The 25,082-nt window shown below is 39.1% G+C and overlaps 1 non-coding gene across 1 annotated transcript; it reads left to right on the top strand.

The window, feature by feature from the left end:
* The first annotated feature begins 20,667 nt into the window (after positions 1-20,667).
* LOC141687819 (small nucleolar RNA R71) lies at positions 20,668-20,774 on the top strand. The gene has a single exon (XR_012561300.1). It is a non-coding gene; the product is annotated as a small nucleolar RNA R71 (small nucleolar RNA).
* Positions 20,775-25,082: the final 4,308 nt, after the last annotated feature.

Genomic DNA, 25,082 nt, shown 5'->3' with positions numbered 1-25,082 from the left:
CCAATCCTGACCCCGGATTTGGGGATGTTACAGTTGGCATCAGAGCCACGGGTTATTGGTCCCTGAAATAAGAATAGGTGGAAGTGAGATAGGAGTGACAGGTTATATAAGATAAGGAAGACCTTAAGTATACTCATTTTAAATTCGAGTTGAGTATGAATTAAGATTAGCAGATCCGATATGGATTAGTAAGATAGGATATTGTAAAGATAAGTGGAAGTCAAATATATTGACGATATAGATATGTTGAGTTTCCAGATCCTATAGTTGTGGAGAGTTGATAGCTCGACGGAGACTGGGTAAATTACCCTGCTCTTCATATGGTTAAAAAAAATATTGATTCGCGTGAGAACTTCGTATAAGAAAAGATAGATGAATTTCAGTATGATCCAGCTTATAATAATGTAGTAGGGCAAGCTTCAGACTAGAGGTAACAAGTTGATTGAAACTGACGAAGAGCCAGCGTCGCAAGTTTAAAGGCACCACTGTGGCGAAAAACTTCTTATCACTTTTCGGGCGCCGCGCAAGGAATGATATCTACCTTATTAGATATACTGAAGATTAACAAGAAGATACGCTTTTATTTATGGATAGAATATTGAATTGCGTTAACTGGATGTAAATATGACATCAAGTACGAGGATGAAATATGAATGATAGTACCAGATGTCAGCACTGGAGTTAGAGTTACGAATAAAATGGTGTGCAACGGTAAATGAAGTTTTTTTACCGACTGATGAAGGCGAAATGAACCCAATAAGGGGTAGAAGATATACTAAAGTGGATGGACCCTTAGGTGGTCATTTATTGAATTAGGTACCTTGTTGTGGTTGAAGAGAACAACAACCAACTCATATAGTAAGAACGACCAGATGTTTGATTTTTAAAATTCTAAAACAAGTTTTCGAAAAAGATTTTCTTAACAGAATTTCTAAAAGATCTTTACACAAAATGAGTTTTAAAATTTTGGTTGTTAAATTACTACTTGAGTTCTTGTTGTTATAAGTATTAAATTACCCCGAAGAATATTTGATTGAACTCGGTATTGTTAAATCAGAGGGCCAAGTAGATCCGCTAATACGGAGAAGTTTAAAAAAATTTGAAATAAGAGTGCAAACCTTGTTTAATAGTATCAACAATCGAATCAACATGCGGAAACATTATTTATCCAATTTATGGAATTATTAAAGTTTAAAATAGGCTTATTAACCCAAAAAAAGCTCGAGGATAATTAAAGAAAATAGAAGAATCTTCCAGACGATTGAAGAAGAATAATATTTCTATCGACGGAGTCGAGGTGTTGCAGGATCAATGGTCACGCTACGCGGCATAGAAGAAATTAGAAATTATGATTATAAATTCCGTAAAAACGCGACCAACAGTGTCATTCTTTTCGACGACTGCGTATACTCTTCTTGATTCTTGAATCCGTGTGAGCTTCTCTCAGTGATAAATATATGAGACAAGAAGGAAAGAAAATTTATTGTATCCTTTTCAAATTATTTCTCTTCTCAGAATATTTCTTTTTGATCGAGAAAAGCAGTGTTATGATGTGACGCTTTGTCGAAATGACGAGGAGTCTGGTGGGACGCCACCTAATCATGTGATGTACGCCATATAATATGAAAGACTGGCTATCTTGAGTACAAATATGGTTGTCTCATTCATATCTAAATCATAATTCATTATTTCCTTTTCAATTATGACTTATTGATTTATGGATCCTTCCGATTGTTTTCTTGTACTCTTATTCTTTACAAAAGGTTTTCAATCAGAATTATATACGGAAATTCTCTTCTTGTGTAAACTTCATTCTTTGAGCGTTCTAAAAGAAGTGAAATAACCTCGTGTAGCAAATGGAATTACTTGTTGAGTATAAAGATGATTGCAAGCCAATAAATGGTGAACATTTTCCTGCAAAGAAGAATCACTATGCCAATAGCGTGGTTGTTACGAAGACATCAAATCAGAACCGGAAATCTGTATACATGATATGTTTCAAGTTTGAGATTTTGGCGTGAATTAGAGTATTTAGCAAACCGTATGAGGTAAATTAACTATAGAAATAAGAAAGTAAAGTTACATACACCAGAAGAGGCAAACGATTGATGGGACAACAGGAGTAGATGAAGGAATTCTTAATAATAACCAGACAATCGATTAATATATTATGAAGATGAAGCAAACCTCAATCATGTAAGAGATACTTGTCATGAAGGTTCAAGATCGAAGAAATTCTAGTTACAAATAAATTTTGAGCGTGTTTGTAACGACCGAGAATTTTTTGTCGTAATTAAGAAAGTAAAGTATGTGTTATGTGATGAGATTATGTGATTAAGTGGTGATTATTTGTCTTATCTGTATACTAGAGTTAAGGAGCGTGGATAAAAACGTTCCAATTTAAAGAGTCATCTTAGAAGTCAAGCTGTGGTTTCGGGCCGTCAGGTAGAACGGAACCCGTCCTAATATGGAAATTAAATAATATAAAATGTGAATTATATGTAAAGTAAATGAATAAAGTATTTCGTCTTAAGAGACGTGTTGATTGGCAAAGGTAATGAGAAGCGTATTCGAAACGCTAGCGTCGGGCCGTCAGGATGAACGTGACCCGGTACGCGTAAAAAGGGAATAAAGATTAAAGAGGGATAGATTCTATGATCAGACCTGAGTTGTTATGTGACTATATGCATGTGATTGCTTGACTGTGTGCATGATTATATGTTCTGTGTTAATTTCTGTGAATTTTAAAGGAATTATGTGATTTACAAAAGGGTTTATTTAACCGACGTGCATTTTTATAAAATCATCTGAGATGGATAAAAACATGGGATTTGTTCTGTTATCTTCGTAGAGGTCTTAGAGACTTTTTAAAAATGATAAGTGAATTTAATTGTGGATCTTTGCATTTTTAAATTGATTTTAAGTGGAAAATATATTTATTAAAGCGAGTTTGCGAAATTCATATAAAATCAACCGCTCGCTCAAATTCTTATTATGAGTAATGGATAAAAAGCTAATTTCGAGGCCTACGCGTTAAAAATGTCATTTTCAATAATTCTCGACTTTCCGAGAGAGATATATTTTGTATTTGAATTTTATCGCATTTTAGTAAAAAGAAAAGGAATGAGTGAGTAAAAGGAAGTTGGTAAATTACTAGATTACCCTTGTTTCTAAGTGCTATATATAACCCATTTCTCTTTCTTTTTCTTTCTTTTCACTCATTCTCTCTTTTCTCTCTTCTCTCTTTCTTTTCCCTCGTCTCTCTCCCGAACACTCTCTCTCTCTTTCACTCCCCCTCTCGGCCCTCTCATCTCTCATCTCTCTCACTTGCATGCAACCCCCAAATCTTACTCAAACTCAAAGATATTGCTACCTTTAGCCTTTATTTTCGGTATACTTCTTGATTCCTATTTGCATGTAAGTATTTGCAAGTGTTTTGATGATTGATCACTATGGTTGTGTTTAAGAAAAACAATTTCTTGAAGCATAACTATAAGAGTGATTTTAAGAGGTTTTGGAGGTCATAAACTCGATAGGAGATCCGTCATGGACTCTCTCAAGTTCGACCACCACCGGCCATGATCCAAAGGAGAGCCGGTGGGTTTTCCATGATGTGATTGTTAGTTGCATATTATAATTTCTTGAAAATTTGGAAAAAAAAGGGGTTTGGCTTCTTTGATAAAAATCGAGTGGGTGCTTGGTAAAATGATTTCCTTGATTATAAAATGAATGTGTGCAAGTGATTGTTGCTTAGAAAATCAGAATTTATGATTTGCATGTGAGTTTTTGCTTCGGCTTTATGCTAATAAAAGGGAAATTGAATTTTTGTGACGTGATTTTGGTATGAACTAAGCTTAATTAGTAGGAAATAGAGTTGCATGTTGATTTAAAAGAGGAGAATAGTGATGCATGTCAATGTTTGGTTCTTGGATTGTGAATTTTGAATTTTTGTCGAATAGAAAATGGGTTTAGAAGAGATTGATTTGTGATTAAGTGAATGCATGCATGTTGATTGAATAATTTGATTAAGGTTTGAGTCATTAAGTGATGTTTGGCTTTGTGCTTCGAAAATCTTGATGAAAATGAGAGCAATGACTAAGTTAAGGCTTAAAACAAGTTGAAAATGTGATATAAGACTTTGCATGTCAAGACTGAACTTTGCATGTGTGTTTTCTTGATAAACCCGAATGGGTCTTAGGCTTAAAAAGAGAATTGAGTTGATTTTTTTTGCTAAAAATCTTAGTGACTAATGAGAGCTTGATTTCATGACCATGATTGAGTGGTGTTTATGTTCGAAATTTGTTAATAAAGAAAATGGTGCTAGTTTAAATATTGGATCATGCTAGAACTAAAGTTGCATGGTGTGATTTTTGAGAAATTTGATTGTATATGTATGATTATGGTTTGGATTTTTATGATTTAAAAGAAAGGAGAGTGGTTCTTTAAAGGTTGTTGAATTAGATACGTGTTTATGTGAATTAAAGTGAGTATTTGATTGATTTTATGGTGGGTATTTGCAATAAGGCCGAATAGGCCATAAGAAATAAAGGTCAAAACTTGATTTTGGTAATTGAAAGAATGATTGAGTGTTATATGTGAAAATCTTTGATTTTGCTTGATTGGATTGTTGTTTTGATTCGAATTAAGGAATAAAAGAAAAGGGAATTAAGTCGATTGATATAAGTGATAGTATGCACGTAAATGTTTGGTTGTAAATGGGTCTAGTACTCGTAAAAGAGTCGTGTTAGTATGATTTGAGAAATAGCCTAGGTCAAGCGAGTATGCTTTGATTTCTAGGAATATAAGGATATAAAAACTACGAGAAAGGATTGTGCTATGTGTTGTGTGCTTATTTGTATAAGCTATACTCGTATAGTTCGAGTCAAAGATATAATCGAGTTATCGTATAGAGAGATCGTTCCGGGAACGAGAGTTGGGAATCTAATTAAGATTTCTGGTTTTTATTGTAGATTCGGAGCATGAGGGCATTCGGGCTAGGAAAGGGAAAAGTATACTAGGTGGCAGTAGTTCAACCCTCAGGAAAGCAATTTCAGGCAAGTAACTCCGATTACTTGTATAAATAATTGTAAAGGAAATATTGTTCATACCATGTAGAGTATTGAACTGTTAAAGTATGAAACCCTTGCTTTATGAAACCCTGATATTGATTTGAAGTACCCTTTATTCTTGATAACTTGTTATTGATAATCCAATTGATTTCACCCGTTGATAATCTGCCTTTCTGTTTAAGTTTCCTATAATGCCATGATCATATTGAACCTTAAAATTATCGTGGATAACTCTATTAATGATACCCTGTTTCTCTTGATCGCCCTAATGATCCCTAAGTTATTATTGATCCTTCAAATTTAGTACCTTATTATCCTTGATACAGAATTCTTGAGAATTGTTCCTTGCGTATCTTTGATTCACTCCCTGAACTTTGTTTCTTTAAAATCTGAATTAAGAATGAGTTTCTACTTGAAAAAGTCCGAATGATTTCAAAGGCTTGGTAATGATAAAATGAATTTTAGAAAACCTGTTGTTTTCCAACTCAAGGTTTTCCAAATGAATTCCTGATGGATTGGATTGAGACGTAAGAGGCTAGTGGGACTAGTCCAGTCATGGTAAGAGGCTAGTGGGTCTAATCCAATTTAAGGCTGAAATTATGCCGAATGGTACCTTAAAGACCGGAATGGAGGTCGATACGGGCTGATCACCCGTATATAATGAAATGGAAAGATAAGTGATCCAATCAAGGGTTCTAAATGATTATTTAAAAAGGGAACTGAAACTTTTATTCAGTAAATTGATTTTTGGAAATGAAAATGGTTTATACTGTTTTGAAAAGAGTTGATTATGTTATTGTGGAGCTTAAAGCTCAGAACCCTGATTCCTGAAATTGTTGATCATATGAATGATTCTATATCTTGAAATACTGTTGCTTTCCTCTATCGAAAGATCTATTTTGATCCTATAATAAATTGTGATGAATGTCGGCTTTTGTCCTGTTTCGAGCTTTATTTCTTGAAAGCCCAACTATTCTTCGGATACCCTTTCCTTATCTCAAAGAAAACAAAAAAAAATATATGGAAATCTGCCACCTAGATTAGCTAAAATAGAATGCCCTAGTTTGTTCAAAGTATAATGAGAATTGATATTGTAAGACTGCTATATAGTTACTTGCTAAGTTTTCTACTCACTTGTTTGTCTTAATCTAACCATGGCAGTTAAGCAAGAAGATGGCCAGGCTTAGGCGCACTGCTCGTAAGAGCGTACCTGGTGGTCCCTACCATGTTGAGGGCTTCCAGTTGCCAGAGCAGGTAGTACAGGTTATGAGTGAGCTCGCGCCTAGAAAGTGGCGTTTAAAGATACAATGGGTTATCTGTCGGTTCCCAGCCGGAATCGATATTGATTATTTAATAATATTTTGGGTTTGTAAGTTATATTCTGTGATTGGTAGTTGTAATCTTGTCTCATACTTTATCCTGTTGATCCTGTTAGTATTTAATCGGGGTTTATGCATATTTAATTAGTAGATTAGAGGTGTGTGAGTCCTCATTTCCTAACCCGAGATTGAGGTCGTCACAAGTTGGTATCAGAGCTACAGGATCTAGTCCCTAAGACAAGTTAGGTTTTAAAAAGGGGTATTTTGGGAATATATCTATATCACGAGAGAGTTCGACTCATGTAGAGTTGAGTTAGACTATTAGGTATAGTCTAAGGAAAGTGTTTGATTGGTAAAGAAGAAACTAGAGTTAGGGTGTCAGTTAGCTGGAAGCTTTATTTAACCCTAACATTGTTTCTTGGTTGCTGTTTTATGTTTTCTCTCAGGATCCTAGTAGTGGTAGTGACTCAGACTCAGAGATTAGCTTGACTGGTACCCCTATGGACCCTATTCCACCCTCTCCAGAGGAGCGTGTATATGTTAGTTCAGACCCAGAGGAGGACCCTTCTGAGAGTAGTGAGATCCCTATGTAGATTTCACCCTTGAGGCCTGATTCAGAGACCCCTGCCCCTGAGCCAGAGTCGGAGATGCCTAAGACTGTTCCTGTCAGTATTGGTGGCAAGTTAGCCCAGGACCGAGACTTTGTGTACTCCCGCATTCCTGAGTTAGGAGCTTTGGTGGATAGACTAGCCAGAGAGTCTAGGCAGAGTGCTTCTGTTATGGATGATGAGTGGCGAGTTCGAGTGAAGATGGTGGAGCAGGTTGCCAGGAAGAGATTGGATGAGGGACCATCCACTAGTGATGCTGATGCTGAGGCCCGGAGGCTGCATAAGATCATTCGCTGGATGTTGGTTGTGTTGAGAGAGATCCTAGATGATTAGACGGGACTGTTGATTGAGCCCGTAGATTGTTGTTGTTGTTTTCAGCGCCGGTAGGCTTTGGGATACTTGGTCAGATACCGGGATCCCTTTTTCATTTATCTTGTTGTATTTCAGACCAGTACAGTAGTAGTATTAGTTGGAAGTTAGGGGTAGATAGGGGGATGTTTTCCAGTTTTTCCTCTGTTTAACCCTGCTATTTATTGTACCTTGTTTCAGAACCTTAAAATCCAGAATATTTCCTATGTAACCCTTGATTTAAATAAATCTATTATCTTGCTTTCCTTTGTGCACCTTGTTTATCTTATAAACTGTTCTCAATGCCATGTTTTAAATACAGCTATGTTTTCATACAACCATGTCTAAAGACCGTAAAACCCTGTTCCGTGCCATGATAAAACAACACTGATATGAGAATTATGTAGTAATAGGATTGCATGTGCAAATTGGGTAAAACTTAAAACCCATAAAAGAGATTTCATAAAAATTGTTGTTATATATGCCATGTTATCGTATTGCTAAATAATTGCTCAATTAGGTTTGCAAGAAATGGCCAACTCACCAGATCACCAAGAAGAAGAAATTCCCACCCAAGACCCAGAAATAAACCCAGAAACCACTTTGATGAGCAGACTTGCTCAGCTTTTGCAACAACCTGTGGCCCCAAAAGTTGGAAATTTCAAGCACTTTCAATCTATTCATCCTCCAGAGTTCTTAGGTTTGCCATATCCGATTAAAGCACAGTCGTGGTTAAGAGAGATGGAAAAAGCCTTTAAGCTAGCCGAAGTTAAGGACGATAAGAAAGCTCAGTACGCAAGTTATTATTTGAGAGATGAAGCAAGTTTCTGGTGGGAGTCTTCTAAGGCGTTGTTGGAAGGCAAAGACTTATCTTGGGAGAAGTTCACTGAGATGTTTCTGGAAAAATATTTGCCAAGTTATATGCAAGATCAGTTGGAGATGAAATTTTTGGATCTTAGACAGGAGGAAATGTCGGTAGCAGAATATGAGGTGAAGTTTTCGGAGTTGGCAAGGTTCGTGCCAGAGTACGTGAATACTGAAGCAAAGAAGGCTAAGAGGTTCCAGCAGGGACTTAAGCCGTGGATTGGGAGTCAAATAGCAATTTTGGAGATCAAGAACTATGCTACTTTGGTTCAGAAGGCAATGATAGTGGAAGGTGAGCGGGAAGCTGCTCGAAGAGAAAATGAAGGAAGAAAGAGAAAGTTTGAAAGCTCCGAGCAAGAGCAAGGAAGTTCAAAGTTCAGAGGAAAGTTTGGAAAGAATGGTGGAGGTCAAAACAAAAAGTTCCAGAAGTTTAGACCCGGGAATGGAGCTCAGAAGAACCGTTTCCAGAAAGCTGGACAACCGGGAAAGGATAGCAGGCCCCAGATGCAAGAATGCAGGAACTGTGGAAAGAGACACCCGGGGAGGTGTAATAAGCTGGATATAACATGTTTTAAGTGCAACCAGAAGGGGCATTATTCTTCAGAATGTTCAAATGAAGTAAGGAAGCCTGATTTGGCTTGTTTCAAGTGTGGCAAGGTAGGCCATATGGCTAGAAATTGCAAGGAGCCTGTGCAGAAGGCTAATGTTCTCAGAATTGCTGGACCGCCGTCTCTCCCAGCACCATCAGCTCAACCCAGAGCTAGCACCTTTAACATGTCAATGAAAGATGTGGTGCAAGATGTGGATGTGGTAGCAGGTATGCTTGTTATAAACTCAGTAGAAGTAAAAGTTTTGATGGATTCTGGAGCAACCAGATCTTTTATTTCTGAAAGCATTCTTGATAAGTTAAATTGTGTTGCGTACCCTCTAGAGCCTAAGTTGATTATAGAGGTAGAAAATCAAGAGAAAGTTGTTGTTAATAAGATTTGTCCCGATTGTGATGTGTCTATAGAAGGTCGGCACTTTTCTGCTGACTTAATTCCTTTTAAGTTAGGAGAATTTGAGGTTATTCTAGGAATGGATTGGTTGTCAAATCATGAGGCGCAAATAGAGTGTAAAAGTAAGAAAGTGAAGTTAAAAACCAAGGATGGTGAGGAAGTGATATTTAAAGGAAGAGGCAAGAAAAGAAATTTCTAACGGTTATTGAGGCGAGAAGATTAATGCGTCAAGGATGCGAAGTTTATTTGGCTCATGTCGTGGACGTGGAGAAAGAATCTGTAAGGATCGACGATATTCCAGTAGTAAGAGATTTTCCGGACATGTTTCCTGATGAATTGCCTGGACTACCTCCAGACAGAGAGATCGAGTTTACGATTGAATTGGCTCCTGGTACGGAACCAGTGTCGAAAGCTCCCTATCGCATGGCGCCGGTTGAAATGAAGGAATTGGCAGCTCAGTTGCAAGAGTTGTTGGACAAAGGAGTAATCCGACCGAGTGTATCCCCGTGGGGCGCACCGGTGTTGTTTGTAAAGAAGAAGGATGGAAGTATGCGATTGTGTATCGATTACCGTGAGCTGAATAAGTTGACAATCAAGAATAAGTACCCTCTACCGCGGATTGAGGACTTGTTTGACCAATTAAAAGGAGCTTCGTGCTTTTCAAAGATTGATTTAAGATCTGGGTATCATCAACTAAAGATCAAAGCGGAAGATATACCCAAGACAGCGTTCCGAACAAGATACGGACATTATGAGTTTTTGGTGATGGCATTTGGCTTGACGAATGTGCCAGCCACATTTATGGATCTTATGAACAGAGTGTTCAAGCAGTATTTGGACAAGTTCGTGATTGTGTTTATTGATGATATACTTATTTATTCCAAGACGGAGGAAGATCATAAGGAGCATTTGAGGATTTCCTTGGAAATTCTGCGAAAAGAGAAGCTGTATACAAAGTTTTCAAAGTGTGAATTTTGGCTAAAGGAAGTGCAATTTCTTGGTCATGTAGTTAATAAAGAAGGAATTAAAGTGGATCCAGCCAAGATAGAAGCTGTAATGAATTGGGAAAGACCCAAGACTCCGACGGAAGTCAGAAGTTTTCTGGGATTAGCCGGATACTATAGAAGATTTGTGCAAGATTTCTCAAAGATTGTCGTTCCATTGACAAAATTGACAAGAAAGAATGAGAAGTTCGTTTGGACAGAAAAGTGTGAGGAAAGTTTTCAAGAATTAAAGAAGAGGTTGGTAACCGCCCCTGTGTTGGTATTACCAGATGATAAAGGTGAATTTGTGATATTCAGTGATGCTTCCTATAAAGGACTTGGATGCGTGTTAATGCAACACGGGAAGGTAATAGCATACGCGTCAAGGCAACTCAAACTGCATGAGCAAAAGTATCCAACGCACGATTTGGAATTGGCAGCAATTGTATTTGCCCTTAAGATTTGGAGGCATTATTTGTACGGGGAAAAGTGCGAGATTTATACGGACCATAAAAGCTTAAAGTATATCTTTACTCAGAAAGAACTAAATATGCGACAAAGAAGGTGGTTGGAATTGATCAAAGATTATGATTGTGCGATAAACTATCATCCTGGAAAGGCAAATGTGGTAGCTGACGCTTTAAGTCGAAAGGAAAAGTTGAATATGTTAACGTCGTCAGAAGAATTAATCAAGGACTTTGAAAAGATGGAAATAGTGGTGCAGACTCCAGAATGTGGAGGTGAAGCCATTTATGCAATACTGTTTCAACCTGAAATTTTGGAAAAGATTAGATGCTGTCAAGAGCAAGTGATGAATCGCGAAAGAAATAAGTTAACGGGAGAAGAAATTAAAGCTCAAAAGGATGGAAAAGGGATATACCGTGTTAACTCACGTATTTAGATACCTGATGTTGTGGAACTAAAGCACGAGACTTTTCAAGAAGCGCATAACTCGAGATTTTCAATTCACCCTGGAAGTACGAAGATGTACCAGGATTTGAAAGAAAATTTTTGGTGGCCAAACATGAAAAAGGAAATTGCGGAATGGATAAGCAAATGTTACACATGCCAAAGAGTTAAAGCGGAACATCAAAGGCCAAGTGGATTGCTTCAGCCACTGGACATACCCGAATGGAAATGGGAACATATCGCAATGGATTTCGTGGTAGGATTACCTAAAACCAAGTCTAATCATGATGCGATTTGGGTGGTAATTGATCGACTGACAAAGTCAGCACATTTCTTGCCGATAAACGAAAGGTTTTCATTAGAGAAGCTGGTCAAAATGTATCTGGATGAAATCGTGATGCGTCATGGAGTTCCTGTATCTATCGTGTCTGATAGAGATCCAAGGTTTAATTCAAGATTTTGGCGACAATTCCATGATCATTTGGGAACGAAATTGAAAATGAGTACGGCATATGTTAGGGCGAAATGACGCACTAATATTCACGCAAGTATACGTGTTCGCAAGTAATATAGAATACTTTCTAGTTTGTTCCCACAGAGACTCAGACTAAATTATTGTCTAATTAAACTCACTCACCAATGTACGATTATTTCTCAATGTTAAGACACTAACACTTAAGATTGTTGATTAAATATTAACTATAATTAACTACTTAATTAATCACTTACTTAACACTTCGAATTATCAATAATAAAACACTCATGAGATCACAACTTCATTATTACTTCCTTCAATAGCCATTGTTATTACCTTTAGCATGTGACAGTGATGATATTAATCGAATAACACGAAACTGATAAAAGCCAACTTTCATTGTACTAATACCATTCTATCAAGCATCCACAATTAAGATAGAAGTTGAATAGTCATCAATTATGTTGAGTTCCTATATGTCTACAGAAATTGACAACACAACGATTTAAGCACAAGTTATTCCTTTTGATTACATAGGGCAAATAAAACTGTTAGAGTTACCCACTAATCATGCACAACGTACATGAACCTATGCTAGCATGGCAAGTTCTAAATCTCAAGATCCACCGTCGCTTCACAAGAGATTAACACCCTATCTTATATGTTCGCGACGCACATAAGACGAATACGCACAACCAATACTAGATATCATACAATCATCACACACTAAAGTATTAAACAATTAACTAAAGAATTCCATAATAAATCCGTTGCAACCCCATGATCACGATTAGCCCATAATAGCACTTATCGTCATCATGGGTTCATATGAAATCATGATAAGCAAACACAAGAAAATAATAACTAAACTAATTAGTTATTAAAACAGAGTACGTCACAAGAGTAAATAAGTTCAAAGCAAGAAAACTAGCATCCAACGTTACAACGAAACAAGAATCACAAGAAAATATGCTTCATCTTCGTTGTTGTGTGCTAAATCGGTCTTCTTCCTTATCTCTTTTGCTCCTTGCGTAAAAACACAATCTTCTTCAATCCACACTTGTGAAAACATCTCAAATCTACTTATATAATAGTCCCATAAAACTCAGATTACATAGAAGTGGAAACCAAACAGAAGTAGAAGTCCAGAAATATTATATCTATTTTCTCGACCCTGCGCGGCCGCTCAGCATAGCTGAGCGGGCGCTCAGCTTGTTGTGCGGCCGCTCAGCAATGCTGAGCGGGCGCTCAGACCTCTACTGGAAAAAATCTGATTTTGCTCCGTTTCTTCGCCGTAATCTGCCCGTTTCTTTCCTCTCGCAATGGTGAACACATACCAAGGCTTATTCCTGATGATTCCTCCCCCGAAATGCAACTAATACCCTGAAATGCATAAACACTAGAAAAACGCATCAAATACACAAAATACTTGATTTCAAGACACCAATTTAAGCCATTTTAAGACGTTCTAAGTGGTATAAAATGCCACTTATCACACCCCCAAACTTAAATCGATGTTTGTCCTCAAGCGTCACAGACTCAAAAACAAATAAAAACATGCATGAATGCAATCTATATGAAAATACAGCGATCCCCCTTACTACAATTAACCAACCAAATTGCAACATCTCAACAAATGCAGTTAGACAACTAAAGATCAATAAACTCATGCAAACGGACATACAGCCAGAAACGTGGTGTGTGCAAATGCTTAACAGATATGCTTCGGAACTAGACCAATTATTATGACTCGACTATCTTCAAGGCAATCCTATGATTATACAAAGAATAAAAATTCTAGGCACAAAGTGATATACAACACTACAAGAATTCTGGAGCTTACTACGGAATCGTGCTTTTTATTCACAACACAAATGCTTATTTGACCGTGCAATGAGTGAGGTCCACAAAAGACTTATACAATGGTATCCATGTAACGAGAGTTAGGTTAGCGGATCCCAGACTCTAAAAGCCTTAGGTCACTAGGCACAAAGTCCCCTAAGAACTTAATAACTCGAATACCAAAGAGCCCACTCTTGATCAATTATGCATAAACTAAATTTTTTTTTTATAACTTCTGAGCAAGTGCGTTTCGCTCCATCTTGCTCAACCCTAGACTACTCGCACCATATGCGAGCCGGATACTAGCCATTTAACGCCTAGCCACAACTAGCAACAAATTCCATTTTTTTTTTCTCCAAATTTTTTTTTCTTTTTCATGCCTTTATCACTAAAAACCTATTATCGAATTCTAAGCATAATAAGTAGATTGACCTTGAAAACAACCAAATCATAACAACAATCTAGCCCTTACGCATTCTCTAAGACTTAATGGAATTACAATTGTTTCTAACATGCATATCAACCTACACGACTTAATATCAATTTAATGTTATCACTACACTCGCATCAATATCACAATTCAGTCGATAAATCATTGCAAAAGGGATCATGGTAAATGCATGAGCTACATGACATACATAACACAAAAAAAACTATATGGCATAAATTATGCAACTATATGAACTAAACTATCATGAATATGCAGTTATATGACACACACACAATATTCCTTAACTACCACCCCTAAACTTAAAATCTTCACTGTCCTCAGTGAAGGTAGTAGAAAGGAACACAGGGTATACCTACTCGGAGTCATCATCATCATCATCACCCTCAGTGGGTGGAGTATCAGGCGGCGGATATGCAGAGTCCTCACCAAAAACTGGCCACTGGATATCAGCTCCAAGGCCCCGAAAAGCAGTCCCTAACGCAAGGGTGAGCTCCTGAGCAAACCTGCTCTGCGTCTCATACATGGCATCCATCCGCCGTGAAAGCCTCCTATACTGAGCATCAGCCAACCCAGCACCCTCCTGAGCCCTCGAAGAACCAGCCTCATCATGCCCTGGCCTAGCCATAGTAGCTCCTCGTGCTGGACGCCCTCCTGGAAGACGATAACCCAGCCCATGCTCCTCAGGCTCACCACCGGTCCACTCCTGCATCTCATTCAGAGTGCCAGAATCAATCGGAGCTGCCGACAACTGCAACTGCTCATGAGCCGGCCAGTTCACTCCCACTGCTTGGCATAGCTTCGTAACTGTGGATGCATAAGGGATGTTCATATGCTTCGCTCCCCTCAAAAACTTCAGAATTCCTTGGTAGATAAACTCACCAAGGTCCACATAGTACTCCTCATTCAGAATTCCCCACAACAACTGTGCTCTCTCAACTGTGACCTCGTGTGCATGCGAAGAAGGCAAAATATTAGCACAAATAAATGCATTCCTAGCACGGGCATACCTGTTCATGGCGATCACCGGAAAGTGACGATACTCATTAGTGCCGGTCCTGAAGGTCCAAACTGTGCCCGGTCGACAGAGAGTCGCACAAATCAAATCCAAGTCAAAATCCTCAATAGTCTTTTCATTCCAGTTTTCCTCCTCGGGTTTCCTCTCTCGTTGTCCAATCACACGGCGAATCGCCGCAGGGTGATAATCAACTGTCAGCCCTCGGACCACAGAAAACCCATTCTTTTCGGCCTTCGCGTTCGCATAGAACTCGCGAACAACGCTCATCGGTACTGCTTCGGGTGACTCACAAAAAGCTATCCACCCCTTCTCTGCAATCATGGGCAGCAACTCACCATCCTTCCCTGATGGTAAAAACCCTCTCTCCTTCAGAATCGGCTTCCCCAAAAGCCTAGTGTACTCCTCCTCCGCAGCTCTGTCAGTTAACCGAGGCCTTGCAGTAGTACCCCTCGATGAATCAGCAGTAGGAACTGTGCTGCTGCTGTCAATAGTGCGTGCTCTCTTGGGTGCCATTGATTCGTGAATAAAAGTGTGTAAGAACTGAGTTTTGGTGCTTGGGAGAGAGTTTAAGGGCAGAAAGTTTGTGGGAGATATGTAGGATAGGTGTATGTATATATAGGGTGTGGAGTAGGTTAAATTAGATTCGGAGTGGGGTTGAGGGATAAAATCATGGGGTAATGGGAAAAGAATTCGTGGGTTTATGGGCTGTGATGGGTTTTTGTGTTTTTGTTTTTTTTTTTTTCTGAACTGAAAAAAAAATTCTGGTACTCGATCCTTGAGCGGTCGCTCAGCAAAACTGAGCGGGCGCTCAGCTTGCTGCGCGGTCGCTCAGCAAAGCTGAGCGGGCGCTCAGCTTGCTGAGCGGTCGCTCAGCAATGCTGAGCGGGCGCTCAGGGGGTCACTGGAAAAAAAAAATTTCAGCCCCTGTTTTCTGATTTTTTTGTGTTTTTGGATAGGTTATTAACTTCTAAGGGTTCCTGTAACAACAATTCATGGGTTGCCTCCCACGCAGCGCTTCTTTTTCGTCATTAGCTTGACGTTTCGTACCCTTCTCAAGTAGTCAACAAAATGGCACTAACCACTTCTCGGTTTTCCATGTCCCCATAGTAGTGCTTCAAACGCTGATCGTTAACCTTGAATGCTTGGTCCGGATCATTCTCAAAAATTTCCACCGCTCCATGTGGAAACACAGTTTTGACGATAAAAGGCCCAGACCACCTCGATTTCAACTTCCCTGGAAAAAGTCGGAGCCGAGAGTTAAATAAGAGAACTTGTTGCCCCGGCACAAATAACTTAGGATGTAGCTTCCTATCGTGCTACCTCTTCACCTTTTCCTTATACAGTTTGTTATTCTCGTACGCTTGAAGTCGAAATTCATCAAGTTCATTAAGTTGAAGCATTCTTTTCTTACCAGCTGCATCTAAATCCAGGTTCAACTTTTTTAATGCCCAGTAAGCCTTATGCTCAAGCTCCGCAGGTAGATGACATCCCTTACCGTACACCAACTGAAACGGGGACATACCAAGTGGAGTTTTGTATGCTGTTCTGTAAGCCCAAACAGCTTTATCGAGCTTTAAAGACCAATCCTTCCTTGACGGACAAACAACCTTCTCTAGAATGCACTTTATCTCTCTGTTAGACACTTCCGCTTGACCATTTGTTTGCGGATGATAGGCAGTAGCTACTCGATGATTCACATTATAACGCTGCATCATAGAAGTGAACTTACGGTTGCAAAAATGCGATCCTTAATCACTTATGATTACCCGAGGTGTTCCAAACCTTGTGAAAATTTGCTTATGAAGAAAATTTAGCACTGCCTTTGCATCATTTGTCGGTAAAGCTTTAACTTCGACCCATTTTGAGACATAATCGACTGCCAGCAAGATGTACTGATTATTGCAAGACGAGATAAAAGGCCCCATGAAATCGATTCCCCAAACATCAAAGACCTCGACTTCAAGCATTACATTTAATGGCACCTCATCCTTTCTCGTCAAATTTCCCACTCTTTGGCAACGATCACACCTTAAAACAAACTGATGAGCATCCTTGAACAAAGTAGGCCAAAAAAACCTACTTGCAGAATACGAGCTGCCGTCTTCTCACCACCATAGTGTCCACCATAAACCGTGGAATGGCAGTCTCGTAATATCCTCTCCGTCTCACAGAACGGGATACATCTCCTGATGATCTGGTCAGCTCCCTATCTAAACAAATATGGTTCATCCCACATATACCACTTCACCTCATACAGAAACTTCTTCTTTTGAGCGGATGTCGAATTAGGAGGCATTACATTGCTGACGAGATAGTTTACAATATCTGCAAACCATGGTTCTTCCTCCTGAATTGCAAACAACTGCTCATCCGGAAAAGATTCATTGATTAACGTCCTATCTTGTGAAGTAGAATCGGGATTCTCCAACCTAGAGAGATGGTCAGCTACTTGATTCTCAGTACCTTTTCTATCCTTGATCTCTAACTCAAATTCCAGAAGTAAAAGCACCCAACGAATGAGTCTCGGCTTCGAATCCTTCTTGGAAACCAGATAGCGAATAGCCGCATGATCAGTGAATACTATTACTTTCGTACCAAGTAGATAAGATTGAAATTTCTCAAAACCAAAGACTATAGCCAAAAGCTCCTTCTCAGTAGTGGTGTAGTTCAATTGGGCCCCATTTAAAGTCTTACTCGCGTAGTAGACCACATGGAAGAGATTTTTCTTGCGCTGTCCCAGAACTGCACCTACCGCATAATCACTCGCATCACACATCATCTCAAATGGTTCTGTCCAATCTGGTGCTGTAATAACTGGTGCAGTGATCAAACTCTTCTTGAGAGTCTCGAATGCTGCCAAACATTCATCATCAAATTTGAAAAGCACATCTTTCTCAAGCAAATTGCACAACGGCTTAGATATCTTTGAAAATTCCTTGATGAATTGCCGATAAAAACCCGCATGACCAAGAAAACTACGGATTCCTTTCACAGAATTAGGTGGTGGAAGATTTTCAATGACTCCTACCTTGGCCTTGTCCACCTCCAGACCCTTGTTAGAGACCTTATGCCCAAGAATAATGCCTTCACGCACCATAAAATGACATTTCTCCCAATTGAGCACCAAATTAGTTTCCACGCATCTTTTGAGTACGGCGCGCAGATTATTCAAACATTCATCATATGAATGTCCAAAGACGGAGAAGTCGTCCATGAACACTTCGACATTATTTCCAATCATGTCAGAGAATATAGCCATCATACATCTCTGAAAAGTGGTCGGGGCGCCACATAACCCAAACGAAACTCTGCGAATAGCAAACGTGCCAAATGGACAAGTGAAGGTAGTCTTTTCCTGATCCTCTGGTGCAATACAAATCTGATTATACCCTGAATAACCATCCAGAAGACAAAAATACTCATGACCCGCCAACCTGTCAAACATTTGATCAATAAATGGAAGAGGGAAGTGATCCTTCCTTGTGGCTTTGTTCAATTTTCTATAATCCATGCATACTCTCCATCCTGTAACTGTTCGAGTGGGGATGAGCTCATTCTTTTCATTTGCAACCACAGTGATACCTCCTTTCTTAGGTACACATTGTACGGGGCTCACCCACGAGCTGTCAGAAATAGGATAAATGATGCCTGCATCCAGCCATTTCAGAATTTCTTTCTTCACCACCTCCTTCATGATGGGATTCAGTCTTCGCTGCTGTTCCACAGTTGGCTTACTACCTTCCTCTAGCAGAATTTTATGCATACAATATGAAGGACTTATCCCCTTGATGTCTGCTATGGTCCATCCAATAGCCGATTTGAATTCTCTCAAAATCCTTAAGAGCTTTTCTTCCTCACTACCTGAAAGGTCAGATGAAATAATAACAGGTAACGTAGATGAATCACCTAAAAAAGCATACCTCAAGTGTTCAGGTAATGGCTTGAGCTCCAAGGTAGGTGCTTCCTCTATTGATGGTTTGAGCTTTCCTTCAGCATTCTTAAGGTCAGAAGTACCAAGAGATTCAAACGGCATGTCCAGCTTTCTCTTCCAGGGAGAAGCGTTCAGATATTGTAATTGCTCGTTGCCATCTTCATCATCGCTGTCAAAATCCCCCACTAAGGCCTTTTCCAATGCATCAGATATTAACATGCGATCGAGTTCTGAAGTAACCGCATAATCAATCACATCCCCTTTTAAGCACTCCTTATCTTCTGTAGGGAATTTCATTGCCTTGAATACGTTGAAGGTCACATCCTGATCTTGTACCCGCATAGTAAGTTCGCCTTTTTGCACATCTATCAAGGTACGGCCAGTAGCCAAGAAAGGCCTTCCCAAGATTATGGGAATCTTCTTATCTTCCTCAAAATCCAGAATGACAAAATCTGCAGGAAATAAGAGCTTATCCACCTTGACGAGCACATCCTCAACTATGCCCCTTGGGTAAGTAATGGAACGATCAGCCAATTGTAGCGACATGTATGTGGGTTTTGGATTAGGCAGATCCAGCTTTTTAAAGATCGACAACGGCATCAGATTAATGCTTGCTCCCAAATCACAAAGGCACTTGTCAAAAGTCAGATTGCCAATGGTACAAGGAATGGTGAAGCTTCCTGGATCTTTCAGTTTTGGTGGTAACTTTTGCTGCAGAACAGCGCTGCATTCTTCCGTGAGAGTAACGGTTTCAAGGTCATCCAGTTTCACCTTTCTTGAAAGAATAGTCTTCATAAACTTCGCATAACTAGGCATTTGCTCCAGAGCCTCAGCGAAAGGTATATTGATGTGAAGTTTCTTGAACACCTCCAGAAACTTCCCGAACTGTCTATCCAGCTTTTGTTGCTATAATCTTTTAGGAAAAGGTGGTGGAGGATAGAGCTGTTTCTCCCCTATATTAGCCTCAGGCAGAGTGTGTTCAACAGTAGTCTTCCTTGGTTCCGCCGCTTTCTCCTTTTGCTTAGATTCTTCATCACTAATTTCAGCTTCTTCTTCGTTTGCCTTTTCAGCATCAACAACTTTTCCAGACCTTAAGGTAATAGCCTTGACTTGCTCTTTAGCTTCCTTCCTGCCTGGTACTTTCGTGTCACTGGGAAGAGTGCCAGGTTGACGATTGAGCACTGCATTGGCTAATTGACCGATTTGATTTTCCAAGGTCTTGATAGAAACCGCCTGACTCTTGCACAACAGCTTAAGTTCCTCAAAATCAGCACTAGTAGGTGCAGCCGTACTTCCCTGTTGAGGATATGATTGCCTTGTAGCATACTGCTGTGGTTGCTGGAATTCAGGTGGGTTAAACTGTTTACTCACTCCTTGCTGATATGGTGGCTAAATAGCATTCTGATTATTCCCCCAGCTGAAATTTGGATGATTTCTGTTGTTAGGATGATAGGTCGTTGGCACAGGCTGCTGTTGTCACTGATAATTATTCACATACTGAACAGATTCGTTGACAAGAGAACACTGATCCGTAGCATGAGAACCTGCAAAAAGCTCACAAACCATAGCTATTTGATTAACTCCATATATAGCCAAAGAATCAACCTTCATTGATAGCGCTTGGAGCTGGGCTGCAATAGCGGTGGCTGCATCAACTTCCAGAATACCTGCTACCTTGCCTGACGTCATCCTCTGAGTTGGGTTTTGATGCTCATTTGCAGCCATCGTCTCTATAAGATTATACGCCTCAGTATAGCTTTTAGCCCATAAGGCGCCTTCGGCTGCTGCATCGAGCATGGGTCGAGATTGGGCCCCCAAACCATTATAGAAACCAGTGATCACCATCCAATCCGGCATTCCATGATGTGGACATTTTCTCAACATTTCCTTGTAGCGTTCCCAAGCCTCGCACATAGATTCTGTAGGTTGCTGCGCAAACTGAGTAAGAGCACTCCTCATAGCAGCAGTCTTTGCCATCGGATAAAACTTCACCAGAAACTTTTGCGCAAGATCTTGCCACGTAGTTATGGACCCAGCTGGTTCAGAATGTAACCAGTCTTTAGCCTTGTCTCTCAGTGAGAATGGGAAAAGCCTCAACTTGATAGCCTCATCAGTCACGCCATTATACTTAAAAGTGCTGCAGATCTTGACAAAATTCCTTATGTGCATGTTGGGGTCTTCAGTTGCCGCTCCTCCAAAAGAAACAGAATTCTGCACCATCTGAATAGTGCCCGGCTTGATTTCAAAGGTGTTAGCTTGAATAGCCGGATGAAGGATGCTTGACTGAATGTCATCAATTTTAGGTCGAGAAAAATCCATAAGAGCTGGATCAGCTTGAATAATACGATCTCCCATATTTACTGGTTCTTTCTGCTCAGTTCCTGAATCCGAATCCTCAAAATCTAACTTCTCCGGAATATCAAGAACTTCGTCTATCTCATCAGCTGTATCTAAAGTCCTTTTGCGAGCACGAGAACGAGTTTGCATAAACACTTGCTAAAGTACCTGAAACACAACTGGAAACAATAAGTAACTACTACGTCCTAATCACTGAGTCCTAATGACCAATGATGGTAAGTACATAAACTAAACAAATACGCCGAGTCCCCGGCAGCAGCGCCAAAAACTTGTTAGGGCGAAATCACGCACTAATATTCACGCAAGTATACGTGTTCGCAAGTAATATAGAATACTTTCTAGTTCATTCCCACAGAGACTCAGACTAAATTATTGTCTAATTAAACTCACTCACAAATGTACGATTATTTCTCAATGTTAAGACACTAACACTTAAGATTGTTGATTAAATATTAACTATAATTAACTACTTAATTAATCACTTACTTAACACTTCGAATTATCAATAATAAAACACTCATGAGATCACAACTTCATTATTACTTCCTTCAATAGCCATTGTTATTACCTTTAGCATGTGACAGTGATGATATTAATCGAATAACATGAAACTAATAAAAGCCAAATTTCATTGTACTAATACCATTCTATCAAGCATCCACAATTAAGATAGAAGTTGAATAGTCATCAATTATGTTGAGTTCCTATATGTCTACAGAAATTGACAACACAACGATTTAAGCACAAGTTATTCCTTTTGATTACATAGGGCAAATAAAACTGTTAGAGTTACCAACTAATCATGCACAACGTACATGAACCTATGCTAGCATGGCAAGTTCTAAATCTCAAGATCCACCGTCGCTTCACAAGAGATTAACACCCTATCTTATATGTTCGCGACGCACATAAGACGAATACGCACAGCCAATACTAGATATCATACAATCATCACACACTAAAGTATTAAACAATTAACTAAAGTATTCTATAATAAATCTGTTGCAACCCCATGATCACGATTAGCCCATAATAGCACTTATCGTCATCATGGGTTCATATGAAATCATGATAAGCAAACACAAGAAAATAATAACTAAACTAATTATATTAAAACAGAGTACGTCACAAGAGTAAATAAGTTCAAAGCAAGAAAACTAGCATCCAACGTTACAATGAAACAAGAATCACAAGAAAATATGCTTCCTCTTCGTTGTTGTGTGCTAAATCGGTCTTCTTCCTTATCTCTTTTGCTCCTTGCGTAAAAACACAATCTTCTTCAATCCACACTTGTGAAAACGTCTCAAATCTACTTATATAATAGTCCCATACTCAGATTACATAGAAGTGGAAACCAAACAGAAGTAGAAGTCCAGAAATATTATATCTTTTTTCCCGACCCTGCGCGGCCGCTCAGACCTCTACTGGAAAAATCTGATTTTGCTCCATTTCTTCGCCGTAATCTGCCCGTTTCTTTCCTCTCGCAATGGTGAACACATGCCAAGGCTTATTCCTGATGATTCCTCCCCCGAAATGCAACTAATACCCTGAAATGCATAAATACTAGAAAAAACGCATCAAATACACAAAATACTTGATTTCAAGACACCAATTTAAGCCATTTTAAGACGTTATAAGTGGTATAAAATGCCACTTATCAGCATATCTCCGCAGACAGACGGACAAAGTGAAAGCACAATTCAGACAATTGAGGATATGTTGCGAACCTGCGCAATAGATTTCAAAGGAAATTGGGATGATCATTTGCCCTTAATTGAGTTTTTTTACAACAACAGTTATCACGCAAGTATTGGCATGCCGCCTTATGAAGCGTTGTATGGAAGGAAGTGTAGATCCCCTACTTATTGGGACGAAATTGGTGAGCGCAAGTTAATTGGCCCCGAGCTAGTACAGCAAACGAAGGAAAAAGTTGAAATGATACGAAAGAGATTAATTGCAGCTCAAGACCGACAGGCAAAGTACGCGAATCAAGAGCAGAAAGATGTGCAATTCGAAACTGGAGACAAAGTCTTATTGAAGATATCTCCTTGGAAAGGTTTGACTCGATTTGGAAAGAAAGGGAAGCTAAGTCCAAGGTACATTGGACCATTTGAAGTATTGCGACAAGTTGGGAAAGTGGCGTATGAATTAGCGTTACCGCCGCAAATGCAACATCTGCATAATGTATTTCATGTATCTCTCCTGAAGAAGTATAATGCCGATGCGAGCCATGTGATCGAGTTTGAACCAGTAGAAATCCAACAAGATTTGTCCTATGTGGAACAACCAGTACGAATTTTGGATCGAAAAGAAAGGACGCTTAGAAATAAAGTTGTACCTCTAGTTAGAGTATTGTGGAGAAATCCACTAGTCGAGGAATCGACTTGGGAATTAGAAAGCGAAATGAAAGAAAAGTATCCCCATCTATTTGCTTAGATTAGATTCTGGGGACAGAATCCTTTTTAAGGAGGGTAGATTGTAACGACCGAGAATTTTTCGTCGTAATTAAGAAAGTAAAGTATGTGTTATGTGATGAGATTATGTGATTAAGTGGTGATTATTTGTCTTATCTGTATACTAGAGTTAAGGAGCGTGGATAAAAACGTTCCAATTTAAAGAGTCAGCTTAGAAGTCAAGCTGTGGTTTCGGGCCGTCAGGTAGAATGGAACCCGTCCTAATATGGAAATTAAATAATATAAAATGTGAATTATATGTGAAGTAAATGAATGAAGTATTTCGTCTTAAGAGACGTGTTGACTGGCAAAGGTAATGAGAAGCGTATTCGAAACGCTAGCGTCGGGCCGTCAGGATGAACGTGACCCGGTACGCGTAAAAAGGGAATAAAGATTAAAGAGGGATAGATTCTATGATCAGACCTGAGTCGTTATGTGACTATATGCGTGTTATTGCTTGACTGTGTGCATGATTATATGTTCTGTGTTAATTTCTGTGAATTTTAAAGGAATTATGTGATTTACAAAAGGGTTTATTTAACCCACGTGCATTTTTATAAAATCATCTGAGATGGATAAAAACATGGGATTTGTTCTGTTATCTTCGTAGAGGTCTTAGAGACTTTTTAAAAATGATTAGTGAATTTAATTGTGGGTCTTTGCATTTTTAAATTGATTTTAAGTGGAAAATGTATTTATTAAAGCGAGTTTGCGAAATTCATATAAAATCAACCGCTCGCTCAAATTCTTATTATGAGTAATGGATAAAAAGCTAATTTCGAGGCCTACACGTTAAAAATGTCATTTTCAATAATTCTCGACTTTCCGAGAGAGATATATTTTGTATTTGAATTTTATCGCATTTTAGTAAAAAGAAAAGGAATGAGTGAGTAAAAGGAAGTTGGTAAATTACTAGATTGCCCTTGTTTCTAAGTGCTATATATAACCCACTTCTCTTTCTTTTTCTTTCTTTTCACTCATTCTCTCTTTTCTCTCTTCTCTCTTTCTTTTCCCTCGTCTCTCTCCCGAACACTCTCTCTCTCTTTCACTCCCTCTCGGCCCTCTCATCTCTCATCTCTCTCACTTGCATGCAACCCCCAAATCTTACTCAAACTCAAAGATATTGCTACCTTTAGCCTTTATTTTCGGTAGACTTCTTGATTCCTATTTGCATGTAAGTATTTGCAAGTGTTTTGATGATTGATCACTATGGTTGTGTTTAAGAAAAACAATTTCTTGAAGCATAACTATAAGAGTGATTTTAAGAGGTTTTGGAGGTCATAAACTCGAGAGGAGATCCGTCATGGACACTCTCAAGTTCGACCACCACCGGCCATGATCCAAAGGAGAGCCGGTGGGTTTTCCATGATGTGATTGTTAGTTGCATGTTATGATTTCTTGAAAATTTGGAAAAAAAAGGGGTTTGGCTTCTTTGATAAAAATCGAGTGGATGCTTGGT

This window comes from Apium graveolens, chromosome 9 (assembly GCF_009905375.1).
Source record: "Apium graveolens cultivar Ventura chromosome 9, ASM990537v1, whole genome shotgun sequence".
Classification (NCBI taxonomy): Eukaryota; Viridiplantae; Streptophyta; class Magnoliopsida; order Apiales; family Apiaceae; genus Apium; species Apium graveolens.
The sequence above is the reverse complement of the archived record's forward strand: the minus strand, read 5'-3'. Positions and strand labels throughout refer to the sequence as shown.